Source organism: Gymnogyps californianus, chromosome 25, assembly GCF_018139145.2.
Source record: "Gymnogyps californianus isolate 813 chromosome 25, ASM1813914v2, whole genome shotgun sequence".
In the NCBI taxonomy this organism is placed as follows: domain Eukaryota; kingdom Metazoa; phylum Chordata; class Aves; order Accipitriformes; family Cathartidae; genus Gymnogyps; species Gymnogyps californianus.
Genome location: NC_059495.1, coordinates 1,786,639 through 1,794,731, shown reverse-complemented (window position 1 = coordinate 1,794,731; position 8,093 = coordinate 1,786,639). Strand labels below are relative to the sequence as shown.

Below are 8,093 nucleotides of genomic sequence, written 5' to 3'. Positions count from 1 at the left end.
GCACCTGTTCGGGGATGCATAGAAATGCCAGGGCATTAATCAGGAGCAGCAGTATAGAAAAGGCAAAACATGACTCCTAAAAATGGCTCTGCAGCAAATAGGAAGGATGGGCAGTTATTTCAGTACCTTCATGAGAAGTCTTCAGAAGCAGCATTCCCCACTGCTTTTGCAGCAGGGCATCTTGGCATCTTTAGATGGAGCCCAGAACTCCACCGAGTCAGTGGGAATCTTTTTGTTTGCTTAAGTGAACTTTGGACTAGCCCCATATTAGATGCAGTGTTAAGAACCTCGGATTTATCCCAACTCTCAGCTTTGCTTGATATAATACTGGAATGGCAGAAACACCAGATGCAGATGGTTTCAGTAACTTCTTGTATGTCTATAGTCAATCTAACAAATTTTATGCTTTGAGTACCCCCATAATGACACAGCAAAATTCTGGCTCAGGCAGCTGTTTGGAATTGCATTTTACTAGCCTGCCAGAATGCAGTCTGCTTGTAACAAATTCTGAACTTTTCCAAGTTGGCCTATGTCACTTTCTGCAGAGAGAGTGAAACCTTTCATTTTTAATTCTGTTCTTTTTTCGTTGTGTTTTATTTGTTTCTCTGGAAAGTAAGACAACTTAGTCCAGGTACACTCTAATGGAATTTAGTCTTGCAGAAAGTCTTGCAGATTTGCAAGAGGCTAAACCAACGAAAATTGGAAGCCGTTATCTTTCCAATACCAGAAAATCTGTTGTCTGAATTAATGGCTGATTTCAGGGATACATGCATTAATGCAATACATCATTAATGAGATGTTAAATTACTAACAATATTCCCGTTCTTTATTAAATACTTTGGCTAATTAGAATGGGAACATTTCACAGGCTGAAGCACTGTGATGTACTGCAGAAGGTCACAGCAGAAGGTGGCAGGCAATGGATTAGTGAACACAAGAACTGAGCAGGTCTGTTCAGCTCAACCACAGGATCGCGTTGCTTCTGAAGTCAAGAAACTTGAGGTTCCTGAGCGCTCTAGTGCCTTTTTTCTACCTGCCAGTATGTAAAATAAAAGTGAAAACTCTAATTATGGTGGTGATGAAGACCATGAAAATTATTTCTGAAGTGGCTTCCGTGGCTGCCAGTCATGCCTGAGAACCAACTGCATTAGAATCTGTGTAAATACACAGCAAAACATGTTCCATAAAAACCCTGGGGCAATTGGCTCAGAACAATACATTTCAGAAATGCAAGTATGAAATATGGGTCTCTTTCTTCCAAACCTCACCTGCAGTGATCACATAATGCTTGTACAAGTCAGTGCAGAAGACTGACTTGGAGTTTCCCTTATGTTCATGTGACCTTCAGGTACTATCTTCTTCAGCAGAAAGCAAGCTGCTTTTTCCTCCAAGCAGCACATCCCTGTGCTGTAAGCTTGGAATGCTGCACTGCAGAATGGAACAGCCAGTTCCAGCAGCACTGAGTGCTACCATTGCTATTCACGGTGCATCCTACTTTATTTTCCTTTATATAATAGACATAATGCGGGAAGCAAATGCCATGGCTAGACCACTTCAAGAGCTCTGTCTTTTACCGATCTGAATGTCACAAGTTTACTGTGAAGAATTTGTACTAGTCGGCCACTGAAGCAGTGAATGCTACTGGCAACATCCTAGATGTGCAGTGAGACAGCGAGACAGACAGGCAGCCCACACAGCAATCTCCTTCCTTCAGTAAACTGGTGGGAATAATATGTTAATCAGTTTACAAAATAAACTGTCTTTCTATAAGCAGCACAGTCGGAATGCACTCCTGTCCACTGGCAGCAGCATGTTTTGAGTTGTGACCCTGTCCACTCTTGCAGGTTAAACAGTCAGATGAAGCTCGTATCAGAACGAGGGAATCCTTCTCAGACAGTGCAAAGTATTTTGGTAGTGATGTGAATGGCACATTTTGCTGCCATATGTTGACCTGCAGTCACACTGATGGGGCTAGAGGTGTCAGCCTACAGACGAAGTAGAAACCCTGTGTTCCTACCTTACTAAGTGACTATAATAAATTAATAACATTAAAGATCCCATAATGTTATACATGACAAGTATAGTGTTGATATAATTCTCTTGGCAAAGGCCCAAGCCAGGTAATTATCCTCTTCCTCCCTCGATTTGCTCTGCGTGGGCAGTGGCTTGAACATTTCTTCTGTGGCAACGCTCTTAGGAACTGTTAGCTATCAGTACCCTCGCAAGCTACCCCAAAGACAAACGTGATGCCTTTAAGGTTTGTTCTTTCGTTGTTTATAAAAACATGTTTGATTTCCAATGACATCTTTGCTTAAAGATTAGTATTCAAGGGAGAAATGTGTTGAAGCACTCATCTGTGATTGTTTACGTCAAGCACTGACCGAACAGCTGACAAGTGCTCTTTGTAATGCTAGAGATGGGGGAGGGCAGCATGGAAAGTGATGCCTCTATTTGTATGTAAGCACCAATTTAAAACTAAGATATTACTCAAGTATCTACAAAGACATCCAGAAATAAAAAAATATTTCTTTTCTGAGGTCAATTAAGAAGGTGAAACTCAGTCTAATGTACAAAAGATCATAAGCTATGCAAAAAAAAGCTAGGGCAAATGCTTGTGGCTGCATTACAAAAAAATATGACCAGTTGTACTTTTAGCCTAAATTTCACATGAAACTGATTTCAAACTAAAATTCCAAGAGAAGGTCCTGGGGCAAACTCCAGAAAGTATTGCTGAAAATTATTTTTTTCTTATGAAGTCTGAAAAGAGAGAGAGAGAAAAAATACTCTCAGCTAACAATTTTATCATGTGGCTAATCATAAATTCGATTATTTTCCAGTTCTAGAAAGGTGTCTAAATGTCAGCTCACCACACCTAACTGTGTCTCGCCAAAATATTTAATGACAAATTAATCTCAGAGTGCAAATCAACATAGTTTAAAGTTCGTCTATCCATCTAAGGTTACAGATGGGTGTTCTGTGTTAATTAGTTAATATTTGTGTTGTTGTAATATCTAAAGGCTTCTGTCACTAAAGCATTTTATTAAATACTCCAACACCAGTCAAAATTTGGTTCCTTCAGTGTATGTATACCATAAGACCAAATCACTAAACCACAAGAACCCAAAAGATAACAGCGATAATCATAAGCTGATTAAAAAAGAATAGCCACTCAAACCCAGAGGCTTAGACATCACCTCTGAATTTCCCACTATCAGTTCTTCTGTATCATTCCTTTAATATTATTGCTTTACAGATTCTCTTACAGTTTCATGCTCTGAGTGTAAAAGACACTGGGGACAAAGCAGTACCGCAACAACAGAAGGACTCGATACTTGGTACTTCAGCAACATCTGTCCAAAAATAACTTTTGGAGGGCATGCTAACTCAGAGGTAGAAATTATCTTCTATGAATTACTATTTATTGAAATTTTAATAAACGTTCATTTCACTGGCTACAAGAGAATCTCACATGGCAAGAAAGTAAAGCTTATCTTGAAGGAAAAGACTGCTTAACTTCCGCTGTTCATCCTCAATAGATTTGTTAAAAACATGGGCTACGAACTTCTGCATGATCAACTTTAATTTCATCTTGTGAGTCTAGTTTTTGAAGTTAATGCCATTTGTGATGAGCACTATAGCATATAAGGTCATCTGTAAATAAAATCCCACAAGTATCAGAAATACACAAATAGCAAGAGTTTGACCACATGAAGGGGACCCATTTGCTAGGCTGTAGGTATGGCCTTAGTCTTGTTTTCAGACTGAAGAACTGTGAACTGGAAACAGACCCCAGAAATGTGAAACAGAATCTTCTGCTACTGTATTTTTCTTTTAGTTGCTGAATTTGTTCTGTGATTTATATGGAGAATGCGATTTGGAAGATTGTATTGTTGTGCTAGCAATAAGACCACACAATATTCTTTGACTCTCTTACACCAAGACCAATTATTTTGCAACTTTGTCCATGCTGTTAAGTCATGAATTGAGGCAGTGGGCAGAAAATGGATCCGTGATTAAACTGGATTTCCTGTCTCATGTGGATTTCCAAATTTTGAAATATTTTTGATTATATAATGGAAAATACTTTATAAAAAAGCAGAATTTATTACAAAAATATACTTTCTGAGGAAAAAAATAATTCAGATTTTAGGGGGCATAAATTCTCTTCAGAAGTACTTCTCTTCCTCCATTTAGAGTGAGGCAGAGATAAGTGCCTGACCTTACTGCCTCAGTAAATTACATAAACCTTGGTGAGTTGAATCTGGGCCACAGACCATGAATGACAGTATTCACCTTCTTCAAATACCACTATCCTTGATAAAGAGCAGAAATTAATTGTATAAGAAAGCCAAAAATATATTTCTATTGATGTTAAATGTATGGATAATTTTCCAGAGTAAAAGCATGGCCTGCTTTGTAAAATAACAACTTCTGGATTCACCTGCGGTGATAAAAGCCAAGCTGTATCTGAAAGCTCAGGCTGAAGTGATCCAAAATTTGAAACTCTACAATGAAGATATTTACACCTATACTACTTCCCCACTGCTCCTCTGACAGGCATCTCTATTTGACCTGTTGTTGACATCTGCTTTAGAATGAGATTAACCCAGCTGAAATGAATCTCACCCTTAGTGTGCTCCATTAAGGACGTTATGGTCCTCTATTTAAATGCCAGCTTTCAGTCTTGTTCTCTCCCTAACGCTGCCTGGTAGTTGTTCCTTATACAGAGAAATTATGTAAAATAGTGCTAGTGCTTCAGCCTGTGTCTACTGCTTTGGCGCTCATCTCGGGAGAAATATGAAGAATAGCAGCTGACAAAGTGTCTGTAAAGATGGGGCGAGAGCAACACTGATAATAAGGGGAGAACAAGAACGTGAGGTAAGCCAAATACTGTGAATAGTTTTAGAAGACCACCAGGACCCGGCACCTTATAGTGGGATCAAGGTAAAGTGCAGCAAGGCAATGTCAAATTTCCTGCTGCTACTGTACAAAATTCTTGGTAGAAAGTCTTTGGCAGTCACAAAACCCCAGTGTCCCCTGTGCCTTAGAGCACCTCTACAAGGTATTTTCTTGCAGGCCCCAGGGAAGAGTTTCCTTGGAGGAGTCAGTCATGCTGCAGCTGTAGAGCAGAAGTGAGTACTTGACAGTCATGCAGAATTTAAAATCCATCTTGGTTTTGAAGTCGTCAGGATCACTGTCTACAGCAAAGGCAAAAACGTAACACTCCTTGACCTCGGTTGGTAAGCTATTTCTTAATGACACAACTCTAGACAGATTAATCCCTCCTCATGCGGCTCAATAGTTTTCAGATATGTTCCCTTAATAAGATCTGCTGGTGGGTAGAGAGGCTATAGGGACAGACAGACTGGGTTAGGAGTCAGCAGCGTTCCCTTCAAGCCAACGAGGCAAGCACAGAAACAATGCCAAGGCTTCACTGACGGCTTTTTAGCCACAGTGCGCTGTTGAAGCTGTGCTGAGAAAGGTAGCTATGCCAAAGCACAGAGCACATCCCATTACAGGAGTGTTTGTACGGTAGGCAAAATAGGAAAGGGCTCAGATGGATTTAAGGCCTCCTGAGGCTTGTCAAGCTGGACAGGCAAACTGTTGACCCAAAGCAAACCAGTATAGTATAAACTATGAGGGGTGAAAGGCAATGGTAATCTCTGTCTGGCTTTAGAGATGTTTTTGAGCCTCTACCCTTTGGGATTTTTTTATATTTCTATCTTGAGGCTGGGATAATGGTGTAAATAACTTCACACACATTACACAGAGCTTAAAGAAGAGTGAGGGGAAGAAGAGCTCTAGAATGGAAGATGTTAATTGCAGTTTAAACGTGCAACAAGTATTCTCAAGGAAGATGCATGTTCCCTATGCAATGTTAAAGGTACTATAAATAAACAATTTTGCTCCCTCTGCTGAATATTTTGATCTTTACTTTGTAGCAAAAATAGGAGCTGCTGCTTGAACCAGACTGGGAGTGTTGCTTAGCAATGGGAAAGGGTCAGCTCCTGCTCTGTCCAGAAGAATAAAGCAAAGCTCTCCCTTAATTCCTTAGGCAACGCACAGGAGCGTGAAGAAGAGTTTTGGGAAAGTTTTGGTTCCTATCTGAATAAAAAAATATCACGGCAGAAATACGGAGCAATACACAAGCAGGAAAGAATGAGCGTGAAATCACCGTGCTGCTAACATTACTGGGATTTTTTTCATTGGCCAAAATGGCACAAGGATCTGACGCTGGAAGTAGTGTTATCAAACAACTGGCATTCACCTTGGGCTTTCTCTGAATAGAATTGAGGCGGTTATTTACTTCGTCCTGATAAGACGTTCCAGATTTTCTATTATGTGGGGATTCTTCAGATTTTCTCATTATGAGATAGTTACTCCAACTCACGGGGAAAACAAAGACAGAGAAAATAATCAGCTTACTGATAGCCGGATTGTACCAAAAGAGTTTGGGGAGTACTGGCTACTATAACAAGTCCCTATCTTGTTCACCCCTATTACGGGCCTGTCACTCAGCCGTTAGCGAACGACTGCACTGAAATCTGCAAGTGGAGTTTGACTAAACATTTGCAGGCTCAGGTAGACGCATCTTTGGAAAGATTGTGTGAACCTATTATTCATGTTGCGTATTATCCACAATGCTCTATAGTGTAATACCAGGGATGCAATTACAGTGTTTTGAAAGCCAGACAGTAAATTCAGGTAGACTTCAACAATTTCTTTCATTTTACACAGGTCTCCAGTTAACTTTAAGGAGCAACTCAGAGGAACTAGGTGAAGTGGGCAAGTGCCCTGGAGAACGCTGGCTTAGTTGGAATTTTGATTGTGTAAATGTGGCCCTTTAGTATTTGCTACCACATGGCTGATTTGTTAATACTTTAAGCATGCACATGTACATTTAAAGTCACATACTGCTAAGGAAATATCAACCTGACCCTAGGCACATAGTCTTTTGGCTGTCTTCAGGATCAGAACACTGTTTTGTGGTAGGATTATTTTAGAAATGAAGCTTGGTCAGAAACATAAGATGGAAGTTTGCAAAATTGGCAGTGTGATTTCCTTGGCCAGTGCAACAACTTTCATAACCATTTTACCTTTTAGAAAGTAAATGCTGACATCAAACTTAAGCACAGTCCAAATGGCTATATTTAATGGCCTGATTATATGGACATATCTGACTCTTAGTAATACTGTGAAAGAAATGCATTGTAGATATTGATTGCTAGTGTAATTATGAGTCATTTCCTCTGATATAATGCTTGTGCCAATGAAGGTTAGGATGCCCAAGGGGCTGTTTTAGGCTAAAAGAAATGGAAAGGGAGTGTGCCCTGTAGAATGACAATGACTTTCATTCAGAAAACATCTTTACAGGATAGCTTGGCTTTGAGAAGAAAAGGATTTACATCCCTTCTAATATGGAACTGGCATAATAAGAAACAAAACTAAAAATGGCAAAAAAGAGCAAGATACCATACTTCCAAAGGCTTTGTAATATTAAATATACTTGAAAAAACAAATCACGGTTTAGATTTAACTGTTGCATGAAATATGACATTTAATAGCCTTTAATACAGTTTGACCTGGTACCATCAGGACAGCTAGTATGTTCTGTGCTGCTGCTCGCCCTCAGGAATTACTTTTCACAGATAAATATCATGTCATGTGGACCCTGTTTTCTTATATGGAGTTTCACACATCTGTTCTAATTGTTCTATCAATGAAAATAAATCTTTTGACTTGGTGCATAAGAAAATAAAGGATGATGGAAAATCATCTCGCAGATACTGTCAGATAAATCAGCTAGATTGCCTATGGTCCTTACTAGGATGCTGAAAACAAGTAGTCATGCTTACAAGTGGTGATCCAATAAATAGTTAAAACAAAAAAACCTCCATGATCTAGATCAGACCGCAGCAGACGCTGTTGGAAACCAGTCCCTATTGCAAAAGTCGCTATGGTGAGCACGTAGACCAGGAAAGGGTAGTGGGTAGTAGGGAAGTCAGTGAGTCTACATTCCCTTATGAGACTCCGGTTGCTCTGCTGTCAGCCTCTTAATTACTCACATTATTGTAATAGAGCTTTCTGCAAAG

At 39.7% G+C, this 8,093-nt stretch overlaps 1 long non-coding RNA gene across 2 annotated transcripts; it reads left to right on the top strand.

The window, feature by feature from the left end:
- The first annotated feature begins 4,743 nt into the window (after positions 1–4,743).
- LOC127025879 (uncharacterized) lies at positions 4,744–7,770 on the top strand. 2 transcript variants are annotated; one of them, XR_007767703.1, is made up of 3 exons: positions 4,744–4,878; positions 5,077–5,240; positions 6,056–7,770. It is a non-coding gene; the product is annotated as an uncharacterized LOC127025879 (long non-coding RNA). The 2 variants fall into 2 exon arrangements; XR_007767704.1 differs by lacking the exon at positions 6,056–7,770 and adding an exon at positions 5,943–6,049.
- Positions 7,771–8,093: the final 323 nt, after the last annotated feature.